This window comes from Babylonia areolata, chromosome 27 (genome assembly GCF_041734735.1).
Source record: "Babylonia areolata isolate BAREFJ2019XMU chromosome 27, ASM4173473v1, whole genome shotgun sequence".
Lineage (NCBI taxonomy): Eukaryota > Metazoa > Mollusca > Gastropoda > Neogastropoda > Buccinidae > Babylonia > Babylonia areolata.
Genome location: NC_134902.1, coordinates 9,945,057 through 9,968,607, shown reverse-complemented (window position 1 = coordinate 9,968,607; position 23,551 = coordinate 9,945,057). Strand labels below are relative to the sequence as shown.

Genomic DNA, 23,551 nt, shown 5'->3' with positions numbered 1-23,551 from the left:
GTTGTTGAATACAGCGTCGTAAGCAGGGTTTGTAGGTTCAGAGAACAATTTCAAATAATAATTCAGGGTCAGCTTCAGTCTGCGGTTGGAAAGAGGCGGTTCCCCCACCTCTGCGTACAGGCTGTGCACAGGGGTGGTGCGGAAAGCACCTAAGCTGAGTCGAAGCCCTTGGTGGTGTACAGGGTCCAACAGTTTCAGGTAGGACGGTCTGGCCGAGCCGTATACTACACTTCCATAATCCAGTTTGGACCGGACCAGGGCTCTGTAGAGGTGCAAGAGAGTTCTCTTATCAGCACCCCAGTTCGTGTGTGCCACAACTCGGATGATGTTCAGGGCTTTTAGGCAAGATATTTTCAGCTGTTTAATATGGCTGAGGAAGTTCAGCTTCTGATCAAAGACGACCCCTAAGAATCTGGCTTCCTTGACCGCCGGGATGGTGGATGTTCCCAGACGGATTTCAGGGTCCGGATAGAACTGGCGAAAATTATGAAAATGGATGCATTCAGTTTTGGAGGACGAAAATGCGAAGCCATTCTCCTCTGCCCAACACTGGATTTTGTTGACGCAGAGCTGAAGCCGTCGCTGGATGCTGGCGTACGTGCTGCCGGTTGCATATAAGGCAAAATCGTCCACAAACAGCGAGCTGTTCGATCCCTTCTGAACGGATTGAACGATGTCATTAATTTTGATGCTGAAAAGAGCCGGCGACAGGATGCTCCCTTGCGGGACACCCAGCTCCTGCTCGTGCATGTCGGACAGGGTGGTGCCAAGTCTCACCTGGAATTGTCTGTCTTGTAAAAAATTGTGGATGAACTGAGGCAGGTGTCCTCGGAAGCCGAGCTTGTGCAAGTCCGAGAGAATACCAAATTTCCACGTGGTATCGTAAGCTTTCTCCAAGTCAAAAAATATGGCCACCGCATGTTGTTTGTTTACGAAGGCATTTCTTACAGTGGTATCCAGACGAACCAGATGGTCAACGGTAGAGCGATGCTTGCGGAAACCGCACTGTTCTTTCGCCAGAAGGCCGTCAGTCTCTAGTTTCCACATCAGTCTACCGTTGACCATCTTCTCCATCAGTTTGCAGATGCAGCTGGTCAGTGCAATTGGGCGGTAGTTGGAGGGGTTCGAGGGGTCTTTTCCCGGTTTCGGCAGCGGGATTATGAGGGCTTTCCGCCAGGAGGGTGGAAAAAAGCCTGTGACCCAGATGTGGTTATAAACTTTAAGCAGGGTGTCCAGACAGGTTTGGGGAAGGTGCTTTAGGAGTTTATAATGGACCTCGTCCATTCCTGGACAGGAATCCGTACAGGTCTGAAGGGCAGATTTAAGTTCATTCATTGTGAAAGGAAGGTTGTAATTCTCTGTGTTGTCAGAAAAGAAGTTACATGGTGTTTTTTCTGACAGGTTTTTGGTTTTAAGAAACCGAGCAGATTTGTTAGCAGATCTCGAGTTCTGTTCAATTGTGGAGGCAAGCAAATTGGCAACTGCTTTCTTCTCTGTGACCAGAGCGTCTGAAAGTTTAACCCTCAAAGTGCTGGATATAATAAAACATGCTTACAGAAATCATGCTTAAAACAAAGGGATAGTTTGCCTCCGCTACCTGTGCTCTGATTTGGGGCATTTGTATGCTTATCAGTAAGAATAAACAGGTAAACCTATACATTTTTGGAAAGTAGAGTGAATGAAGAATCAGATAAAAGTAAGAAAAAGGCTGTACCTTGTAAGTAGTTGGAGATATTCCACAGGATATAAACAACAAATTTTGCAAACTTGTTTTCCAAAAACGTCAACCACAATGTTTATAGGTATTTTCACATCTTTTACAGAGTCAAAATCTCAAAATTGGCATTAAACTGTGCAGAAAATGTTCTGGCTGCAGAATCATGAAATGAATATAACTGAAACAATGAAATTATAAGCACTGTATTATTTGTTTGAGACACACCCACCGACGCCACGCACGCGCACATCTACAATACTTTATGCAATCACAGGCAAAAACAGAAATAAATGTTTTCTTTTAGCTCATGTTGCTTTCAAAAGCAGCAAGAATGCTTTAAATCAAAATAATTTCCAGTTTTCTAGCTTGATTTGGTCAAGAAATCGCAATAGACCCATGCCTAACCCACTTTACCACCCCTCCCCACCCCCATCGCCCACCCCCCAGTTTTTGTGGCTGGAGACACAAAACTGAATGAACAACAAGCAAGCCAGCATGCCCAAGTGTCAAAATAACAAAGCCGTTTTCACCAGAATCCCTGTCAGCAAATGAATCATCACTAGTGACAAGGTCACTCATTTCCTGAGCTTTGTCAACTTCAGTGTCACTCATTGTTTACAAAAAATACGAAGATCTGGACTTATAAACTCGGTCAAAGTTTGTGCAAACACAAGCAGGGAGGCAGTAACACCAGAACGAGGCAGTTTTACGAAGGCTGCCGAGCATAGCCGTACGATGTCGGACCTTATGTAAACAGAGCCACGATCGTGGCCCATCGCACTTTACCGGGAAAGCCACGATCGTGGCTCATCGCGCTCTCCGGGTTAAGATGATGAAAGGTCGGGCATACGTTTTTGCCCTTAATTCTTTTTAAAACCCTCCACACTTTCTTCTTGGGTGTGTTGGAGGTTAAGGAAGAGCAGAAATCTCTCCATGACTTCCTCTGGCTCTTTTTAAAAACATACCTGGCTTTCGCCCTCAGCTGTTGATGGGTTCGAACGCTATCGGTCTCCGGTCTCTGAAAGACGCGTCGCTGCGCTCTCTTCTGAGACTTACGGGCCTCCCAACATTCCGCGTTGAACCAGGGCGTTCTAGGGACCTGAGGCTTGGAGGTAGACGATGGGACTGCTGCTTTGGCGCAATCTAAAACGATCCGAGTCAGAGCGTCAGCAGGGTCCTTGCTTTTCAATACTGTTTCTTCCTGCAGCTCCGCTCTTATCTTCTTGGTAAAAAAACTCCAGTCTGCTTTGTCATAGTTCAGGCGGTCAGGCAGAGAGTCACCTTCTCCATCTGTGGGGCGGAGGACAACAGGAAAGTGGTCACTCCCGTGCAGATCGTCGTGCACTTTCCACTCGTAGTCCAGGACCAACGATGGATCGCAGACCGACAGATCTAAACACGAGAGCTTTCCAGAGGGCAGATGAAGGTAAGTGGGAGAATTGTCGTTAAGACAGCACAAGTCCATGTCGAAAAGAAGGTTTTCCAAGAGAAGACCTCGGGCTGATGTCATCTCACTTCCCCAGAGCGGGGAGTGTCCATTGAAGACGCCCAACAGTAAAAACGGACGTGGGAGCTGGTCGACCAGGTTCATGAGGTCCTGCCTCAGAACACGGACGGAAGGAGGAAGGTAGAGAGAGCAGACAGTGATAGTTTTCTCAAGTGTGACTCTGACTGCCACCGCCTGTAAAGGGGTGCTTAAAAGAACTGTACTGTATAAAAGGGACTTGCGAATAAAAAGAGCGACACCTCCCGTCAATCCCTCTTGCTTCGGTTGAGCGGGTTTAAAAACGGAGTTAAAACCAGAGAGAGATAAAACCTTGCCATCTCTTTGCAGAGTCTCCTGCAGCGCCAGCACTGAAGGTTTCAAAGCACGACAAAGCAGCTGGAGTTCCTGAAAATTGGCGTAGAAGCCCCGGATGTTCCAGTGGATCACTGCCATTAAAAAGGTTAAAAAAAAATAAAGCAGCAGCCTATTCCATCGCTACCCCCTGCTCCTCTGCTTGCGGTGGCTCAAGGTCGGCCAGGATGGAGTATTTATTTTTAGAAATTACTTTTTCGGATTCCGACCGAGTCGGAATATCCACCACCTCGGCCCCTGCCGATCCCGCCGAGGCCGCAACCCTCCCCTCCTTGAGTTTTGGAGGAACGGGGGGTTTCCGGCCACTTCCGCCAGCCCGAGGGCCAGGCAGACGAGAGGCGGGGCGAGGGGAAGCACCGCAATAGGAACGATGCCAGCTTAAAAAACACAGTGGGCCAGTGTTGCATGCTGCCACCTGGCTGATGGCCTTTGTTGCAGCAAGATCATTGGAGACGTGTAAGTGGAGATTGCCCCTCTGTAAGTGTAACCACTGCAGTGGTTGTGGCAAAACTGAAAAGGGTCAGGCAAGTAAGACCAGGTGGGGAAATCATTTTCCAACACAATTGTTTTAGGAGTTGACGCAGCATTCATATTCAAGCAGGATGGCGGGCTGAACTAACTGACCAAAAAGCAGCAGCTACTGTGCTGGTATGAGAGGGCAGAAAGCTGCACCTCTGTGGCCAGCAAACAATTCGTTGTGCTGTGGGATAATCATTCCCCTTGATCAACATGTCGTTCCTCTTGAGCAAAGGGGAACGCAATTTTTACCCAGGCTTTCTGCTACCGGGGAGAAGTGGGAGGGATGGACCTTGGGTTGAGCAAGTAAGAAGTGTACCCCATGCCAAGTGTGGGACCTGATTGTCTCCTGCACAGTGGGCAGTCTTTAGGCCTGATAAAACTTGGAAGGTGATGGGTGACATCCATTAATGGAAGGGCCAGCTGGGATGTATATTCCATGTGAAACTGATCACAACAAAATTAGTGTAAAGCTAGCGTTGTCCGAGGCAGTCTTTAGGCCTGAAAAACTAGGAAGGAGAAGACCAACATCCTATCCCATTAACCCCTAGGCTGCCTGCATGACGAGATAACTCGTCATGGCAAGCATGTATGCTTCGCTGCCTGCATGACGAGATAGCTCATCATCGCAATATTCTGACTTTTCCCTGGTTTGCATTCACTTCCTTGGCAAAAATAGTGGTAGCTTTAGCCTGGGGAATCTCTCTAGATTCTATTCATAGCTAGAAACCCCATCTACGTCATGAAGCAGTCCTTTATTTGAACGTTTTGGTTGGGCCACTGTCCAAGTGTTTGCCTGACTTCTCTCCTCGCTCGCTCAACAAAATGTCGGACTGACGCCGTGCTCAAGACATGCGATCGTGACGAACTAAATCAACCATGATTTCTTTCTTTAGCTGATGCTCAGAAAGAATTGAAGCGTAAATTCGAAGGAGAAGATAGTGATGAACATTTATAGGACGATCTGATAGAAAATAAAGGGAGTAATCAAGAGAGTGGCCAAGATGCGACTGTCAGTGAGTGATGCCGGCTGTACAGATGTTAGCAGACGACAGATGACCGAATTAGCAGCAGAGTGATATTCTTGGCATGCAGCCAACGCGGTCTGATGAGAACTGAATCAAGTGACCGTGTGAGAGGGGTGAGGAGGAGGGGGGTGGAGACTGAGGGGGCGTGCCCTCACATCCATCTTATCACTTGGAGAAGTCACAATGTATTGTGTATCTATCTCTTAAATATATATATATATATATTGTGGTTGTTCTAGTATGATTTTGTGTTTGCAGATATCCATTTGTCCAGAAAATATGATGTTTTTGTGCAAATTACCTGACTAATGTTTGTAATGAACAAGTTGAAAATGTGACAAAAAACAAAACACTGATTTCAAAACAACAGCATGTCACTAAAAATATATAAAATGGGAAAACAGCATGTGTTTTGTATTCTTTATTCATTTACCTTTCAGAAAATATATACTTTTATGGGTCTTTCTCCAATAACAAAGAGTACAGAATTTTTTGAAAATTTATACCCGTTTTTTGTGAAAAAACCCTGGCAAATAGATTTCACTTAAATCTTATTTTCCTGGCAGCGAAAGGGTTAATGGCCTGGCCAACTAGAAAGTACAGGCCATGTGAAACATATCACAACCACAGCAGTGTGCAGCTGGGGTTGTACTAGGCAGTTTTTAGGCCTGATAAAACTTGAGAGGCGAAGACCAACATCCATCAATGGCAGGGCCAGCTAGGATGTAGGGCCCTTGAGAAGCTGTTAACACAACCACAGTGGTGCAAACCCAGGGTTGTTGTAGGAAAATGAGTTGGACTGCCTTGTCCCTCCTTGCACCTTTGCCCTGTGGGTGAGAAGGGAGTGTGTGTGAGTCCCTAAGGACCAGCCACTACGGATATGTGAAGGGAGCATACATTCAGGCTTGAATGAGGCAGTTTTGTCTGTGAGTGCAGTCGTCCTCCGAACGCAAGGTAAGGATGTATTTATGAAAATGAATACATATATGTACAAAGGGATATATATAAACTTCCATCAACTCGAGTGATGATGTCAGGAATATGACAATGACAAGAGATCGAGGCACAAGAAATAAGCAGCTGTACAAGCATACATGTAGCCTGCACAGATATACCCAAGTAAATGGGTATGTGTGCATGATCAGTAATGGAAAGGAATCTGTGTATGCACATATATAAGAGCTGTACATACACATATGAATATTGTGCCAGTATGTAGACGCAAAGAGTACAGAATAATGCAAATGCGGCGTCGAGTACAGAATAACGCAAATGCAAATGTGCGTATATTGCTATGTAGGGAATCTCAATGAATAGAGATAGAAATATAATTGTACATGTTAACATTAAAATCGTATGAACATATCCCTTAAGTGCACACACATGTGTATACCGAGGGATAAGTATACATCTGTATATGTAAATATAAATGTGTATAAATATAACAAGATTAAACTTTTTTTTGTTTTTTTTTTTTTTGTTTTTGATTTTGATAATAAATCAAAATGAATAGAAAGGAAAACATTGTGATTTATTTCATGTTATTGTGTATAACAAGAAGAGAATGGTAACTGGATTGGTCGCCTGCAGAGGACTGTGTGCAAGTGCTGAGGGATGAAGAACCCAAAAGTTCAGTGGCACATAGCCTCAGAAACAGCAAGAAAGGTGCAGTTGCTGTGCAAAGTTGTGTAAATCCCACGAATAGGCAGCAAGACCCAATGAGAATGCGAAAAAAACATCGTTGGTGGTCAGTAAAGGGGGCAGGAGTAACGTGCTGTGTAGGCGGAAGGGAAGTAACTATATTGTCAACCACCTAGGTTACAAATGCAGAGTTGTCACCCTTGGCACCAATAATCAGCGAAAAGGATGGTGTCTTTAGAGCACATGTCCCCTGGAGTGACGTTTTCTCGCTGTTGAAGGAGGAGTGTCATACTGCGTGTGGGAGTCCGTGGTTCAATGCCACCGTAACTGACACCGGTGAATACAGCCGCAAGGGGAATAATTGTAATGTCCCTTAGCGCCGTGGGCATCCCTACCCGAATCGGTCGCCAACGGACGCGAGACGGTCGGGGCATGTGGCATGATGGCGCCGTAAGCCAGTGTTATGGACGTCGTGGACGAGCGGGTGGCTAGTCCGTCAGCTTGCCATGGGATGTGCACCCCCCTGTAGCTGATCGGCGGTCCAACCTCGCAAATAGTTCCTGTGAGAGGACCAACGTTCAGGTGTTGTGTGTTGACAGATAAAGGGATAGACAAGATCGGCCCAAGCACTGCCAAGTGGCAGGATCGAGTTATAAAAAGGCACTCCGACGTGGAAGTGCCAATATTAGTCTGGGCAACAGCAGAGTTAGGCAGTGGGGCAGAAGAAACTAGCACTGCCGAAGTTCAATGGGCCGTGCCCGTACCTACTCTGTGGGCAAGGGGCAGTGCAGGCGCAAGGGAGGTAACCGCGGCGGTCACTGGTAGGGGTGCCAAAGCGGGAGTTGCCTCATTTGAATTGGATTTTCGGGATCATCCCAATCCCAAAGAAGGGAAAGAACAAGAAAGACCCCCACAGCTACAGACCAATCAGCCTTCTGAGCTGTGTCAGCAAGCTGCTGGAAAGGATGGTCAACCGCCGCCTCACCTTCATCCTGGAAACACATAACATCCTTTCACCTACCCAGACTGGCTACAGAAAATTCTGCAACACAGAAGACCAACTAGCCCTCCTTGTCCAGGACATCAAAAACTCTTTTCAGGAGAAGAAGACACTGGCTGTGTTTTCTGACCTGTCGAGAGCGTTTGACAAAGTGTGGAAGGAGGGCCTCATCCTGAAACTTCTCCATGCCAGTGTACGTAGCAAGATGTACACGTGGATCCACCACTACCTCTCTGGCAGGACCACAAGGGTCAAATTAAACGGCTTCCACAGCAGAAAGATCAAGCTGCGTGAGGGTGTCCCCCAGGGAGGAGTGCTTTCCCCAACATTGTTTCTGTTGTATATCAAAGGAAATTTTCTATCTAAAATTACGTTTAAATAACATACTTACCGTGACCCAACTAGTGCAGACTCCGGCAGGGGTCTGACATTCCTGTCCTGTGCAAACTATCCGCCCATGCAGAGCAGACGAAACTACGGCCGATAACCTCCCGGAAGTAGGTAACCTCCCCTTTGTCCCGCTGGTTATCGCCCTCTTTTTCCGGCAGCCATCATGACTCCTGTACCTGTGCTCTTCATACGGCTAAGTTTTTTCGTATTTTCTGTCTGTCTGTCGATTCTCTGGCGTTCTTGTTTGTGGTCAAATTATGTCTCCAACCAGGTCACATAATTATGTAGCTCGATTGGGGAATCGTGCTAAAATTAAGGCGCGATCGCAATCGATTCGCTGACACTCTGGGCCCTCTACTCCTGGCCCTCTAAACAACGCCAACCCGCCGCCTTCTCCACTTCCTCCGCTCCCTCCGGTCGACTCCAGACCTCCGCCACCTCCTCTGGTGACTTCTAGAGGTTTGTGGTCACACACTCAGGTCAGTGTTACCTTTCATGTCATTTTTATCGATCCGCGAACTCACTCGACGCGATCCGCGTTTTCTCGGCCCTGCCAGTCGGCAGTGTACGAGTCGATCTCCTCTATCTCTTTACCATACCCACAGTTGCACCAATGGAATGGCCACAATCCCTTGGGGAAAAAAAAAAAAAAAAAAAAAAAAAAAGGCAGCTTGTCTTGGATCCGCACGTTAGACTGGGCCCTATGTGCGATGCGTCCGTGGTGGCGGCCGTGACATCGGATCACGCGACCCCCCACGAGGCTTGCCTTGACCGTCTCGGATCCAATAGCGACCGAGGCGTGTAGGGATGCCCTCCCCTGGTGTAGGGAGGAAGGTGGACCACTAGGGGACACGCTTGCCCATACGCGTGCACCCCCTCCCCTTGTCCGGATCACCCGATCCAAGGGAGGCAACCCCTGCTTCGGCACCCTTGCCGGTGACTGCCGCAGTTATTTCCCTTGCACCGGCACTGATCCTCGCCTTCAGTGCGAGTGTGTGCACGGTCCTACCAAGCTATGCGGTGATGACCCCATCTGCCACACCGCCGAGTGCTGCTGTTTCCCATCCACTAATGGTGTCTCAGCAAGCTACTCAACCAAACAATCAGCAACTCATCGCTAAACTTGCTGCAGCAATTGTGCACCACTCTGCCTTCCGGTGCCGCGCCTTGCGCCCACAGAGCAGGTACGTGCACGCCCCATTGGAACTTCGGCAGTGTTGGATTCTTCTGCCCCATTGCCTAACTCCGCTGTTTCCCAGACTAATATTGGCACTTCCACGTTGGAGTACCTCTTATATCATATCATATATCAATATCAAGGCGTGCAAGCCTGACAAGGCCTTTTACCCGCTTGAAGTGGGGAAGAAAAAGAGAGTCCCCACGTATGTCTGTTGCATTTTTCAACACTGAGTGCGCCGTGCTTGAAAAATCAGAAAATATGTAAATGAGTTTTGTATTTAAAGTTTTCACAATGAATATCAAGATAATTCTTAAATGTATTAATAACTCGATCCTGCCTCTCGGCAGTGCTCGGGCCGATCTTGTCTATCACTTTATCCGTCAACACACAACTGACAACTGAACGTCGGTCCTCTCGCAGGAGCTATTCGCGAGATTGGACCGCCGTTCAGCAACAGGGGGATGCACATCCCACGGCAAGCCGACGGACTTGTCACCCCCTCGCCCACGACGCCCATAACACTGGATTACGGCGCCATCATGCCACATGCCCCGACCGTCTCGCGTCCGATGGCAACCGATTCGGGTTGGGATGCCCACGGCACTAAGGGGCATTATAATTATTCCCCTTGCGCTCGTTTTCACCTGTGTCGGTTACGGTGGCATCGAACCACGGACTCTCACACACAACATGACACTCCTCCGACATCAGAAACAACATCACGAAGCACGTCTCCAACAGTCTGCATGAAGACGACCTGGCAGTATGGACATCTGCTGAACACACCAGCACGGCCTCCTACAAGCTTCAGGAAGTTGTCAGCAATATCGCTACATGGACAGACGACTGGGGTCTTGAGCTCAACACCACAAAAACCAACGCAACACTCTTCTCTCTCTCCACCGCCAACGAACAAGTCAAACTGAAGCTCCAGGGATAGGTCTTGCCCCAGACGGATACACCAACATTCCTTGGTGTCAAGTTGGACACCCGCCTGACCTGGAGGCTCCAGATTGAGGAGATGGAGAGGAGAGGCATCCACAAGCTAGCCCTGCTGAAGAAGCTGGCCAGGATGACTTGGGGAGCAGACAGCAGGCTTCTCGCCAGGGTCTACATGGGAGCGGTCAGACCCACCATGGTGTATGCCTCAACCTCGTGGGGCACAGCCTCCAAGACCAACAAGAGACAGCTCGACAAAGTCCAAAATATGGAACTACGCCTCATACTTGGAGCCATGAGGTCCACGCCGATTTATGACATGGAGAAAACTGCTAACGTCGAGCCTCTGGAGAGAAGATGCGACCTGAAAGTCCTGATGCAGGGAGAGAAGCTCAGAAGACTGCCCTCACACCACCTACACCACAGACTGGAGCAGCCCACCAAGAACTGTCTCAAATGTCAGAGCCTCAACCACCAGTATAAAGCACTCAGAGCACAACACAGCAATGTTCTGGCGTCAAAGGGGGTCTTGCACTGACCTTGGCTTGCCTGACTGGAGGCTCGACCAAGAGATGGAGGCCACTATCAGCGTCAGAGTTCCTGACATCACCACCAAAGACCAGCAACCAGCTACTCTCAAGATCCTGACTCTGGCCATGATAGAGGAGTCCCACCCAGCCAGTTCCTGGACCCATGTATACACGGACAGATCAGTGGAGGGAGCCACACACAACGGAGGCAGTGGTGTCTACGTCAGATTTCCCGATGGAGAGCACAGCAGTATCGCACTCCCTGGAGGAAAGCTCTGATCCAATTTCAGAGCTGAAGTCCTGGCCATTAAAACGGCAGCAGAATTCCTCTCCTCCTGTGGAAAGCCCCCGGCAGCATCTCCATCTTCACTGACATGTCCACACTCCACACTCCAGGCCCTTGACTCCCCTGATCCTGGTCCACTGATCCAGTCCCTTAAGGACTCCCTCACAACCCTTACCCAAACAGCCCCAACAACCCTCCAGTGGGTGCCTGCCCATGTAGGCCTCCCAGGCAATGAGCATGCAGACCACCTTGCTAAGGTAGGAAGCCAGCTCACACAGCTGACCGTTCCTGCCACGTATGAGGAAGCAAAAAGAGGCTGGGTCACCCTGAATGGAGGCTACCAGGCACACCAGGATCCCATCAGGACACTAGAGAGGAGACACAAGACTACCATCTACCGCCTTCGCACAGGACACTGCGGCCTCTGAGCACACCTGAAGAGGATCGGAGTGGCAGCCACATCCCTATGTGATTGCGGCCAGGTTGACCAGACCCCATCCCATATTCTCCAAGACTGCCCCCTGTATGAGAAGATGCGGCAGCAGTCCTGGCCTGGGGGTGCGGACCTCAACACCAAGCTCTGGGGGACAGTAGCCAATCTTCACCAGACGTCCGAGTTTGTGGCATCCCTCGGACTTCGACACTGACTGCACACGCAGCTGTCAAACGCAAAAGAAAAGAAAGAAAGGATTTTTGGGACAAGGGGTGTGTGCACACATATGGGCGTGTGTGTCCCCTAGTGGTCCACCTTCCTCCCTACCTAGAGGGAGGGCTTCCCGACTCACCATGGTCGCCACTGGATGTGAGGCAGTCAGGGCATACCACGTGCGGGGCGTGGATACGATGTCTGGCCGCCAAAACGGACGAAAAACATACTGATAGAGTGTGCAGGGCAGCGGACATATGCCCGTGTTGGTTCCCCATTGGGAACGCACGCTCAGTCATTGAAATTTTGGGCATGGGGAAAGAGATTCATGCATTGCCAACTGGCAGGGCCGAGAAAACGCGGAGCGCAGACGCGAATCGATCGAGTGAAATGAGGAAACAGCACAACTCACCTTTGTGTGGGTAAACAAACCCAGAGATGGCACCGGAGGAGGTGTAGGAGGTGGTAGTGTTCTGGAGTGGACCGGAGGGAGTGGTGGAGGCGTGGAAAGGCCGCAGGGCTTAATTTCTGCCCCAAATACTGTACCTGTACCTATTGTTGAGAGAACCCAAGGTAGAGGGCCCTTACGACTGAGATTGTGCCATAATTTTAGCTCGAATGGCCAAACGAGCTAAGTAAGTTTGTGACCCGATACAAGTCTTTGTAAGATACAAAACATGAGTGTCAAATAATCGATACAGACTGAAATACAAAAAAAAATTAGCCATATGAGGAGCACAGGATCAGGAGTCAAGTTGGCTGCCAAAAAAAGAGGAAGCTAGACAGGAATACAGTGGGGAGGTAACCTACTTCTGGGAGGTTATTGGCCGTAGCTACTTTCGTTTTCTCCGCATAGACGGATAGTAGTTTGCACAGGACAGGAATCGGACTCCCTGCCAGAGTCTGCACTAGTGGGTCACGGTAAAGTATGTGTAGTGAAACTACAATTATGAATGAAAGACTTGACTCATCAGCATCCTCAGAAAGTGAGACCATGAAGAAACAAGTTGGGAAAGCTAAAAAAAATAAAAGTCTCATGCGATCATGAATTTGGAAGTAGAGACGGTGTCGATTCGTGAAACGCTGAAGGTGCTTGGTCAATGCATGGACGATATCAGTAAGCGTTTGAAACATATGGAAATGACTATCAGGACCAAAGTGGAGAGTCTTACCCAAATTTTCACTGAGAAAATCCAAAGAATAGAAAGCTGACTGATGCAGAAACAAAAGTTGATCAGCTGAGAGAGGACTGCAAGTCAATGAGGAAAGAAAATGAAAACTTAAGAAAAACAACTCTGAAGCAGCAAGAACGCCAGATCCAGCAGATCCAAAGGGAGCAAAACAGCCCCTCAAAACGCTTGAACCATCGGATCATCAGGCTGCCCGAGTAAGACGGTGAAACGGGAGCAGAGTGACATTTTCATTCGGCAGGTATTGGTTCCCACTGAAGCAAAGGGCACTGAACTTGAACATCGCACTGGTCAGCCAAGTGGTTCTTCTTTTTCTTCTTCATTCGTGGGCTGCGAGCCATCCTGAGGCTCACAGCGTGACCACTTGAAGCGACTGTCCCTCGCGTATGACAGACATTATTTGCCCAACTTCAGTTAGTGTGAAAGCGCAAGTAAGAACGTGCCGTGTTGTGTTGCCATTAATTGTTCCAGAAAACCAGAAAACCTTCAAAGGAAGAAAGAGAGAAAGGAATATCATCTCATCAGAAAGAGTATGACCTTTTCCGTTTGATTATTTCTACAATGTCATTGTGTAGTGAAAGAAATGTTGTTGTTTTTCTTATTATTATTGAGTATAATGTGTATAATGTGTGTGTGTAACAATAATATTAATAACAACAATAACAATAATTTTAATACACTTTTCAGGCCATTTAACCCATATGGACAGGAGAAGTGAAATTCTACATGGGATAAGCAGCACAAGGTGAGCATACAGACATCAAACATTAAGTGCTGCATCTGAGTTTCAAAGATCCACAAATGTACATAGCAATCGTGGAGGCTAACTTCCAACTCAGGTTTTCTACATAGCAACTGAACTTTAAAAGATGATGGAAAACGGTGGTAATAAAGTGGTATAGATCTTTTACGAAGTGTTGCATTTCTGGGGCAAACAAAAAGAAAATGTACAAGATCTTCAATACTATTCAAATTACAATACTTTCAAATCGGATCTGGCAAACGATTACCAAAATGAGGGATTCCATCAAGTGGTAGACGATTTGACTTAATCAGACACAGAACGTGACGATGCTCATGGATTGTCTAACTCACCAAAGTAACTTGCTCTTATAATTTCTGGATGATATAAACAGTAATCACCTTCTTTCACAACAGATTCATGCCAGCTTTGCCAAAATGAAAATCATCTTCTAGTCTGTCCTTGAAGATCCTCTGAAAATACTCAATATTACCCGCATCTTGCACTGCCCATACATACCCAAATCCAAATTTACACAATATAGTCCTTACTTGAGTTGCCCAGTTGTGTCTTCCATTGTAATCATGCATGCGTAACATATTATAGCATTGTTTTGGGTATCGGTCTTGGGATAAATTGATAAGTCTACACCAATATTTGATAAGCCGCACATAAGCATCAACATAAATGGGAAACCGACCACACTCTCCAATGGCAATGTTATTTTTAACATCTCTAACCACACCCAAAATCATTTTACATAGTTTTATTTGTACCTTTTCGATGGCTTCGTAGCGCTGGAAACCCCATATCTCAGAGCCATACAACAAAATTAGTTTGATTTTGACATCAAAGATTTTGAAAATAGTATCAACTGGCACACACTGTAACTTGAAATACAGTCTTTTACTCCCTGCTACGGCTCTGAGTGCCTTTCCCGAAAGATTATCAACACATTTGGACCAGTTTAATGTGGCAGAAAAAATTACTCCTAAGTAATTGTAACTGGGTTCAACTTTGATCTGTTTACCAGCATAATACCATTTTTCACAATCTCAAAGAAAACCACCGTTCTTGAAAACAACTACCTTTGTCTTTTCCATATTCACTTTATGGCCCCATATACGACAATATTGTTCAAGACATTCAATTTTCTTCTGGAGATCAATCACTGAGTCAGAAACCAGTGTGACATCATCTGCATACATCAAAAGCAGAATTCCCATTAAATTTTGATCTGAAAATACATCAATGCCCCTTGTGTCGTCGTTAATCAATGCACATTGTAGTTCAGACAGAAAAAGAGAAAACAGAAGAGGATGAGAATGCAACCCTGTCTAACCCCTGACATGCACTCAAAATATAAAGTGACATTATTCACAACTCTCACAGCTGCCTTCACTCGTTTGAACATGCTTGAAAGTGTTTGAAACATCTTTCCATGAATTCATTTCTGAAGTAAAATATAGAGTAAACTGGATCTTTCAATACTGTCAAATACCTTGGAAAAATCAACAAAAAGTGTATAAAAACGACCTGAATTTCTGAATCTATGATTGCAGTGAAAATATATTATCAGTAGTGCTATATCCCTTTCTAAAACCTGCTTGAGCTTCTGGAATATTTCCGTTCGCATCACAAACAGCACTAAGTCTTTTATTCAGAACACTGCTATATAGTTTACTTATAATGTTTAACAACGATATCTCCCTATAGTTTTCAGTTTTTCTGTGATCACCTTTTTTGTGCAATGAGAAAATCAGTCCCTTTGTCCAACTCTCTGGGTATTGTTCAGTTTCAAAAACTCAGTTGAATAACACCAGCAAAAAACTTGATTAAAACATCAGAAGCAACATGAAACACATCAGGTTGTATACCATCCGGACCAGAGGCTTTCTTCATACCCTTTATAGCTTGACGAATTTCATCTTCAGTAATTTCTTTATCAAGGTCATCTTGCGCTCTCTGACATTTTTCAGTTATTAGAATTGTGGCTCTTTACAACATTTTCCATTTCCTGACAAAATTCAGAATCGACATTTTCTTTTTCAGGATTTAACAGATCACGAAAGTAATGATACCATGAATGAGCACTGATCATGCAAGAACGATCTGAGACTACACTCGTAAGAGATTTAATTTTTTGCCAGAATGATTTATAGTTTTTGTCATTAGAAACATCATTAAGATCTCTTAGTATTTGATTATTCTGTTGCTCCTGTTTCTCTTTGCAAAGTGTTTTGAATTCTTTTTTCATATTGATGTACTGGTTCAAATCCTCAAGTTTATTGGAAAATCGCCACATATTCAGTTGCCTGTACTTATCAGTTTTAGCACACTCACAATCTTCGTCCCACCACGAAGGCTGTGCACATGTTTCCCGCTTTGCCTCCCTGTGTTTACATTTGTCAGCTGCTCGCTGCAACAAGCCAACGAGGTAATCTGAAACCTGCATCAACACTTCTCTCCACTGCTGATAAAAAGTTTTCACGTTCTGTATCTGAGTTTTGACAAATATATTCATAGGAAGAATCCTTCCATAAAAAACCTGCATAAATCATCCATTGCTATATCATCATCGTCTGAAAAGTTATCTATATCAGTCAGGCAGTCAGAAGAAAATGTCGTTACAATAGGAAAGTGGTCAGATTCGCATCTGTCAACAACTTTGAAGTCAGTAATTAAGTCAAACTGTGGTTTGAAACAATACAGTAATCAACAACACTCATACCGTGATCAGCAATGCAGGTTATCTCCCCTTCCCGGTCACTATCTGTTCGTCCATTGACAAAAAACAAATTGTATTCATTTAACAAATCAATCAGTTTTAAACCAAATCCATTGGAGCTGCGGTCTTTTGATCTACGAGAAGGTTGCAGTGTGTCACAAAGAAGATCTTGAATGTCAACTAACGGTTCAATGTGTCTGTCTTCGTCGTAAACGTCGGTGTCAGAGAAGTCTGCTGTTCTGGCATTAAAATCACCACATAACAATAATGTTGAATCAGGGTACTTACGCATAATATTACACAAATTACTGTCCAGCTTATCCAAACCTTCATGTGAGTCATCATCATATATTACAGAATGTTGGGGAGCAATGTAGACAAATACAGCGACAGTATCAGAAGAACAGTTCAAAATTGACTTGTCGATTTTAATGAATACACAATCTTCTTCAGTTTTTAACAGCTGTTCCACGTGAATTGCAACTGATTTACGAATACAAATGGCAACACCACCTCTTTTTCACTTTGCACGGGAAGAAATGAATACAGCATAGTCGGGAAATGTGTTTTCAATATCACTCTGGTTACACAACCAAACCTCAGAAAATGAAAAAAATTGTGAAACTTTCACAAAAAGTTTTAAACGAAACATTTTTTAACTTTTGAGACAGCCCCTGTACATTCCATGCCATAATCTGGAGCACAGGCACATGCTTGGTTACAGTGAATTCCCCTGTTGTCATGTTTAACTCAGGCATGTTTCTCTTCCTGTTATGTAAGGATGCAGATGAATGTGTGTGTGTGTTTGTGTTTTCAGAATCAGTTTGTAAATGTGCAATGCATTGTGTGCAGTTGTTTGTTTTTGTTGAATTATCACATGCATATGAAACATCTCGACATCTGTCATGACCAGCATTTACAAACTCGGTAATAGCACTGGTGGGAGGGGGACAATCAGAAATTCTCCTTGCAGGTACACCGTGATCATGCCAGCCGGCCCATCACTTGTTTACCATCTTTTCGCAGAGACCTCTAGCATCAGCATCATAGACGTAGTGCTTGCCTTCAACGACCAGGGAACCGAAGCGCAGAAATGCTCTCTTGTTGGCAGACTTGGCCTCTCGCAGGAAAGGCAGTAACTGACGGTGCTTCTCTCTCACCTTAAGGGCAAAGTCTTCAGACACAAACACGTCCGTTCCTTTCAGTTTCTTGCATTCTGACAGCACTTTTTCTTTGTGTTTGCACTTTCGAAAAGAACAATGATAGGGCGTGTGCCCCCCCCCCCCCCCCCCCCTTTCAGACGATGTGCTCATTCCATTGTAATCTCCTCCTGTATCCCCATCTTGTTCTTCACAACATCCTTGACAGCTTCGTCTCAGCATGATTTGGAGGAGTGGGAATACCATAAAAGATGAGATTTTTTCGTCTGCCTCTGCTTTCTTGATCGTCAAGTTTCTCCTCCAAACTAGACACCTTTTCTTTCAGTTCCTTACTTTCTTTCCGGACTTCGTCGATTTCTGTTTGCATTTTACTCATTTGAGTTTCAAAAGCCGTCATCTTCTCTTCAATATTTGTCATCTTTTTGTCCATACCTGTCAACATACCTGTGTGTGATGTCAACATTTTCATTACATCATCCAGGGAGACTTCATCAGTGCTGTCACTTGCGAAAATCGAAGATCGGGAAACAGTAGACCATAGAGTCGTTTGTTTCTTTGAAGGGCCGGGGTTGGACTCGACATCGCCACACTGCAGTAGGAAGGCAGTGACAAACACCAGTACGAACGCCGCCGACAGACTTTTCACTCGAAAGACACGACACAGTCATCTTGTTGCAGCTCTCTCCGCAGCTCGTTTCCTCATAAAAGACTGAAAAGTCCAGAAAAACTGACCACAGGCACCTCGAAAACACTGCTGAACTTGGCATGATGTCATCTGTCCAATCGAGAGATAATTTGGAATGACAGAAGACTTGATCACTCAATAATTAACAAAGATCTCTGAAAAATTAACAGAGCTCCAAAACACGTCTGCCTTCAAACTCGGAGAACAGCTCACCAATGTGTGTGTGTGTGTGTGTGTGTGCGCGCGCGCGCGTGCGTGTGCGCGCGCGCCCTTTTCTGTTTACATAGGTATAACCCTCCAAGATGACAGAAAAGTTTTTAAAATGATTAGAAAACAAACAAAAAAAACATATCACTTATTCTAAACTGAAATATGTTGTGCATTGCAAGAAATATGTATTTACATTAAACATGCTTGCATGCTCTCGCGTGTGCATGCGCGCAGTGTATGTGTGTGGGGGGGTTGGGGGAGGTGGGGGGGCTCTGTCTGCCTGTACATGTCTCTGTGTGTCTGTGTCTGCATGAATGCCATCTTTTGTGTGCATATTTGTGCTCTATGTACAAACAAATGTGTGTATGCAGGGATGCACTTGCAATTTCTTGAGCTAATGGTTTCTTCTACCACTTTCAGAATTCCTCACAAACAACCTGAACGACTGAAACAATGGCTTGTGAGGATGCAGAGAGAGAGAGAGAGAGAGAGAGAGAGAGAGAGAGAGAGAGAGAGAGAGAGAGAAAGAGAACTGTTGACTGTATAATATGACTGGTTGCGTTCATGTTATATGTTTCATGGAAAAGAGAAACAAGAAAAGCATTGACACTTTTTGACTATTAATGTGTGAGTGTGTGTGTGTGTGTGTGTGCTATCTCAATAACTATGTGGAAAGACTTGTGTGCTTCTTATATACTTTAAAGATATTATGCATGGTATAATACTGTTAATTTGATATTCAGTCCACCCCATTCTTCCCCTGTCTCCTTTCTTCCCTAACCTTTTAACTCTGTTTCTGTCTCTCTCTCTCTCCCTATATATATATATATATATATATATATATATATATATATATATATATATATATATTATCAAGCTGAATTTTTAATTCTTTTGAAGTGTTCGAGTTCAACTTTTTCATGGAATGTATGTGTGTGTGTGCGTGCATGCGTGCATGTGTCGGAACATAAGTCAAGATTTGTGTTGTTTAATTGCATTCTTTTTGCGTTTATTTGTGTTTATGTTAACTATTGTGTGTTTACTCTTATGTTCAATCCACACTCCTTCTCTCCCTCTTTCTATAATTGTGCAGTATGGTTCTCAATTATGGGGTTTGGATAAGGCTGTTGTACATTGTGAGTCTGTTCATTTATTTGCTGTTAAACGATTTTTGGGTGTAGACAGGCGGACACCAAATGATTTAGTATATGGTGAAACAAATCGATATCCAATATCTGTTAACTCTGCAGTTAGTTGTATTCGCTATTGGTTAAGAATATTACAAATGGAAGATTCAAGACAGCCAAACAAAGCTAACCAAATGTTATATGAACTGGATAGTAGGGGTAAAATCAACTGGGCATCAAATGTGCGCCTCTGTTTAAACATGGTTTTGGCCATGTGTGGCTGAATCAAGGTGTAGGCTGTGAAGCAGATTTTATAAATGCTTTTCGACAACGTCTAATAGATAGCAGATGGCAGGAATGGAATCAGCATATCTTGACTATTGAAAGGTTTGAGATATATAGAACATTTTGTGTCTTGCATGTTGTGAAACCATATTTGCTTCTGAATCTGGATAAACATATTAAGTATATCACAACAAGGTTTAGACTGGGTATTTCTGATTTGGCTGTACATAGGTATAGATACAAAAAAGTGAAAGAATCTGATTTGATTTGTCCTATGTGTAAACGTTCAAAAGAAGATGAAGTTCATTTTGTTCTTTGTTGTGAAGTACTGAAAGAAATCAGAGAAACTTTTATTCGACCCAGATACTATTGACAACCTTGTCTCTTCAAATTGGTTCTATTGTTGTCTTGTACTGACCATGACGTTGTGCGAAATTTGTCTCTGTTTTTCTACAAAGCATTAAGATACAGGGAAATTCTCACTTCTTAATGTTCCTGATTAACCTGATATATCCATAGCTGCATTGTTTTGATCTTTGTCTTAAATGATATGATTATTGTCTGTTCACTTTTCCCTTCATGAGGGGGCTAGGCCTAAAATGAATAAACCATCTGAATCTGAACCTGAATCCCTCTTTCTATATCTTTCTTGAGGCCCCAATGATCATAGAGATAAGGGAAGTCATAAACAGGCCTGGAATGCGGTCCCCCCCCCCCCCCCCCCCCCCTGACCTGACCCCCACTGGTGGCTTCAACATCGCCATGACCAATGACTGAGATAATACAGTAAGTCATAAACAGGCCTGTTACATGGTGGACAGCCCTCCGTTAATTGACTTCAGCTTGCAGAACACACACACGTTTACTACACTGTCAGCACATGACCTCCGGGCTAAACATGGTGGTTGCGTGGCTTCAGTTGCGCGGCGATAGGTTTTGTCCACCAATATACGTCCGATATACGTGTGTGTGTGTGTGCACTTTTCTGTTCACATTGGTATAACCGAGACGACAGAAAAGTTTTAAAAGTGATTAGAAAAGAAAAAAACGCATCACTTATTCTAAATTGAAATACCTTGTGCATTGCAAGAAATATGTATTTACATTAAACATGGATGTGTGTGTGTGCAGGGGGGTCTGTACGTGTCTGTGTATGTCTGTGCATGAATGCCATGTTTTTACCTAAGTATAGACAACAAATATGTGTATTGTTTTCTACTGTATTGTATTCTACTGTACTGTATAGTATTGTATAATCTTGTCTCAAAAATGTCATTCCATGTTTACCAATTCTGGAGAAATTTACATGACAAAGGTTTCATCCAATCTGCATGGATTAGTAAGATTCAAGAAATTCTTGCAAGATTCAGATCTGACTGAAGTGGGAAAGGGAATATAGTTCAAATATCAATACAACTTGTAGCTATATTCAAGATTCTTTGGTGAACCATTTTGTTATTAACTGGAGGAATGAACTTAATGCATGTAGTAGATGCTTCTTATGATTTAATGTTTTATAAATATGTCAAACCAGACTTCGGAACAGATAAATACATATCATGTTTACCTGACGTTTATGTTTATGCACTCATTAAATTTCATTGCAGCAATCACAAGCTACCATTTAAAATCAGATGTAACTACTATATACCACAAGATGAAAGATTACACCCTGAAAGTCTAAAATCATCAGTATGTGAGAGGGGACATTAAACAAAAATGTTCTCCTTTGCCCTAAATGTTATGTCAGTGGTAGGAGATGAATTTCATCTCATGGAATGTCCTCATTATAATGATTTACGACACCGATTCTCCAATGCTTTTATCATCCAAGGTCAGGCTATGATTTTTGTGAACTGTTTTCAAATTCAAGAAATCGTTTGCTATTTCAAAATTTATACAGATAGCAAATTGTGTATAACTTTTCAATTAAAATAAGCACGTCTTCACTGTAACAATGTAAGAACTTATTCCAAAACAATTGATCAGTTTAGTATGCTTTGAACCATTGGAGAATTTCACATCCACAACACCAAATGAATGTTAATGATAAATACAGTTCATTGGCAATATGCACTTTTCTGCTCCTATGTTCTTTACATTCAGTTCTGTTCCTCAGACGGAAAAATTGTAAATTTGTGTAAATAACATTGTAATATATACTTTACATTTCCTCCCCTGTCAAGGGACACAAGAAAGGCCAGTCAAAGAGTGGAGGAGAAATGCAGAGTATATACAATGTAAATAACCAGTTTACAAGTTTTCCATTTTATAAACGGAAAAGTGCTGGGGAAGAAATGTGGATATTGCCAGTTCATTTATTACTTGTTTTCCACATTCATTTTGTTCTCTTATTTGTAATCCCCCATACCCCAAACAAAACAAATGGAAATTAAATCTTGAGAGAAAGAGAGAAACAGAGTGAGAACAAGACAAAATTTGTTATTCTGAGGATAATAGATAAGCAGTGGTGTACATTTTCATCCAGTCTTCACAATACTAAATTATAAAGGCATTTATAAGCATGTGCATAAGCATACTGGTAACAGAATTTTTTATACATAAAAAAAAAATTAAAAAGAGTGAGAGAGACAGAGAGGAGGGGGAGAGACAGCCGTGCAGGCATAGGATAAGAGAAAGGCACAACAAGGACCGTATTAAATGGAAACAATACTGAGACCTTAAAGGATGCAAGCCAAAAGTTAAACTCATCTCTACCACCATTAAAGTTAAACTCATCTCCACCACCATTAAATTTAAAACAATGCACTCAAGAGTCAAGTCAAAGGGTACAAAATAACGAGAGACAGCCAGCCCGACAGGCAGGCAGGTGGATAGTTTGGAGAGATAAACTAAAAAGACAGAGGGAGGGGCAGAGAGAAAGAGCGTCAGTGAAAGTATTGCTTGTCAAACTCTCACATCATGTGCAAAATACTGTTGATAAAACTCGTGAAAGTGGCACAATGTTGAAATAAATGAGTGGTGAAACACCTGATCAAGCAATGCATGCAATCAAGCAAAAACATTTCTATTAAATATTCCTGAAGTTGACATCGCTTTATTTGACGATAAACTGCGGGACTGATGAATATAAACTATAAACCATTTTTTAACTATTTTCAACTGATAAGCCAACTGAACGACAGTTCCGTCACTGCGGCTTGCCAGGTTTGAAGCACTGATACTCAAAAGTCATTCATTCCCACGTTCAATTCTCTTTCTTTTCCCCGGACATATTACATATTACCGTGTGTATTCATATACTTATGCGTGAAGTGCGAACCACAGAGCAGTGAGGTTTTTACATAAATGAATTAAAAAATAAAATAAAATAAAAACTTGCCTTCTCTCGTCTCGTATTTTACGTCTGCTTCCTGCCAGGAGTGAATCGAAGACTTGATCAGGGGAAACTACTCTTATGTGAGCACAGGTGCGTGAAGATTATTATTATTATTATTATTATATCTGACTCGTGTTCAAGCAGGAAGGGGCAAGGTCAATACACACCGATGAAGGTGCTGGTGGGTGACACCCCCTCGGCCCTCCGCCCCCCCTCCCCCACCGTGAACCCCCCACCCCCAACCCACAAGCCACTCTGCCTCCACTCCCCCATTCTCCCCCAGATACCGGAGCTTCCCGAAACTTTCTAGAAGCATCTGCAGCTATGATACAGACGATCACCGAAACACTGAC

The 23,551-nt window shown here is 44.1% G+C and overlaps 1 protein-coding gene across 4 annotated transcripts in view; it reads right to left on the bottom strand.

The window, feature by feature from the left end:
• Positions 1-23,294, bottom strand: part of LOC143301280 (TNF receptor-associated factor 6-like) — a 142,539-nt gene extending 119,245 nt beyond the window's left edge. For 3 of the 4 annotated variants that reach the window (XM_076615461.1, XM_076615459.1, XM_076615462.1), the window contains exon 1: positions 23,202-23,294. The gene's annotated coding sequence lies outside the window, so the exon portion shown is untranslated. Of the gene's footprint in view, positions 1-16,006; positions 16,085-23,201 lie in introns of those variants that run through there. The other variant, XM_076615460.1, reaches the window with a different exon arrangement.
• Positions 23,295-23,551: the final 257 nt, after the last annotated feature.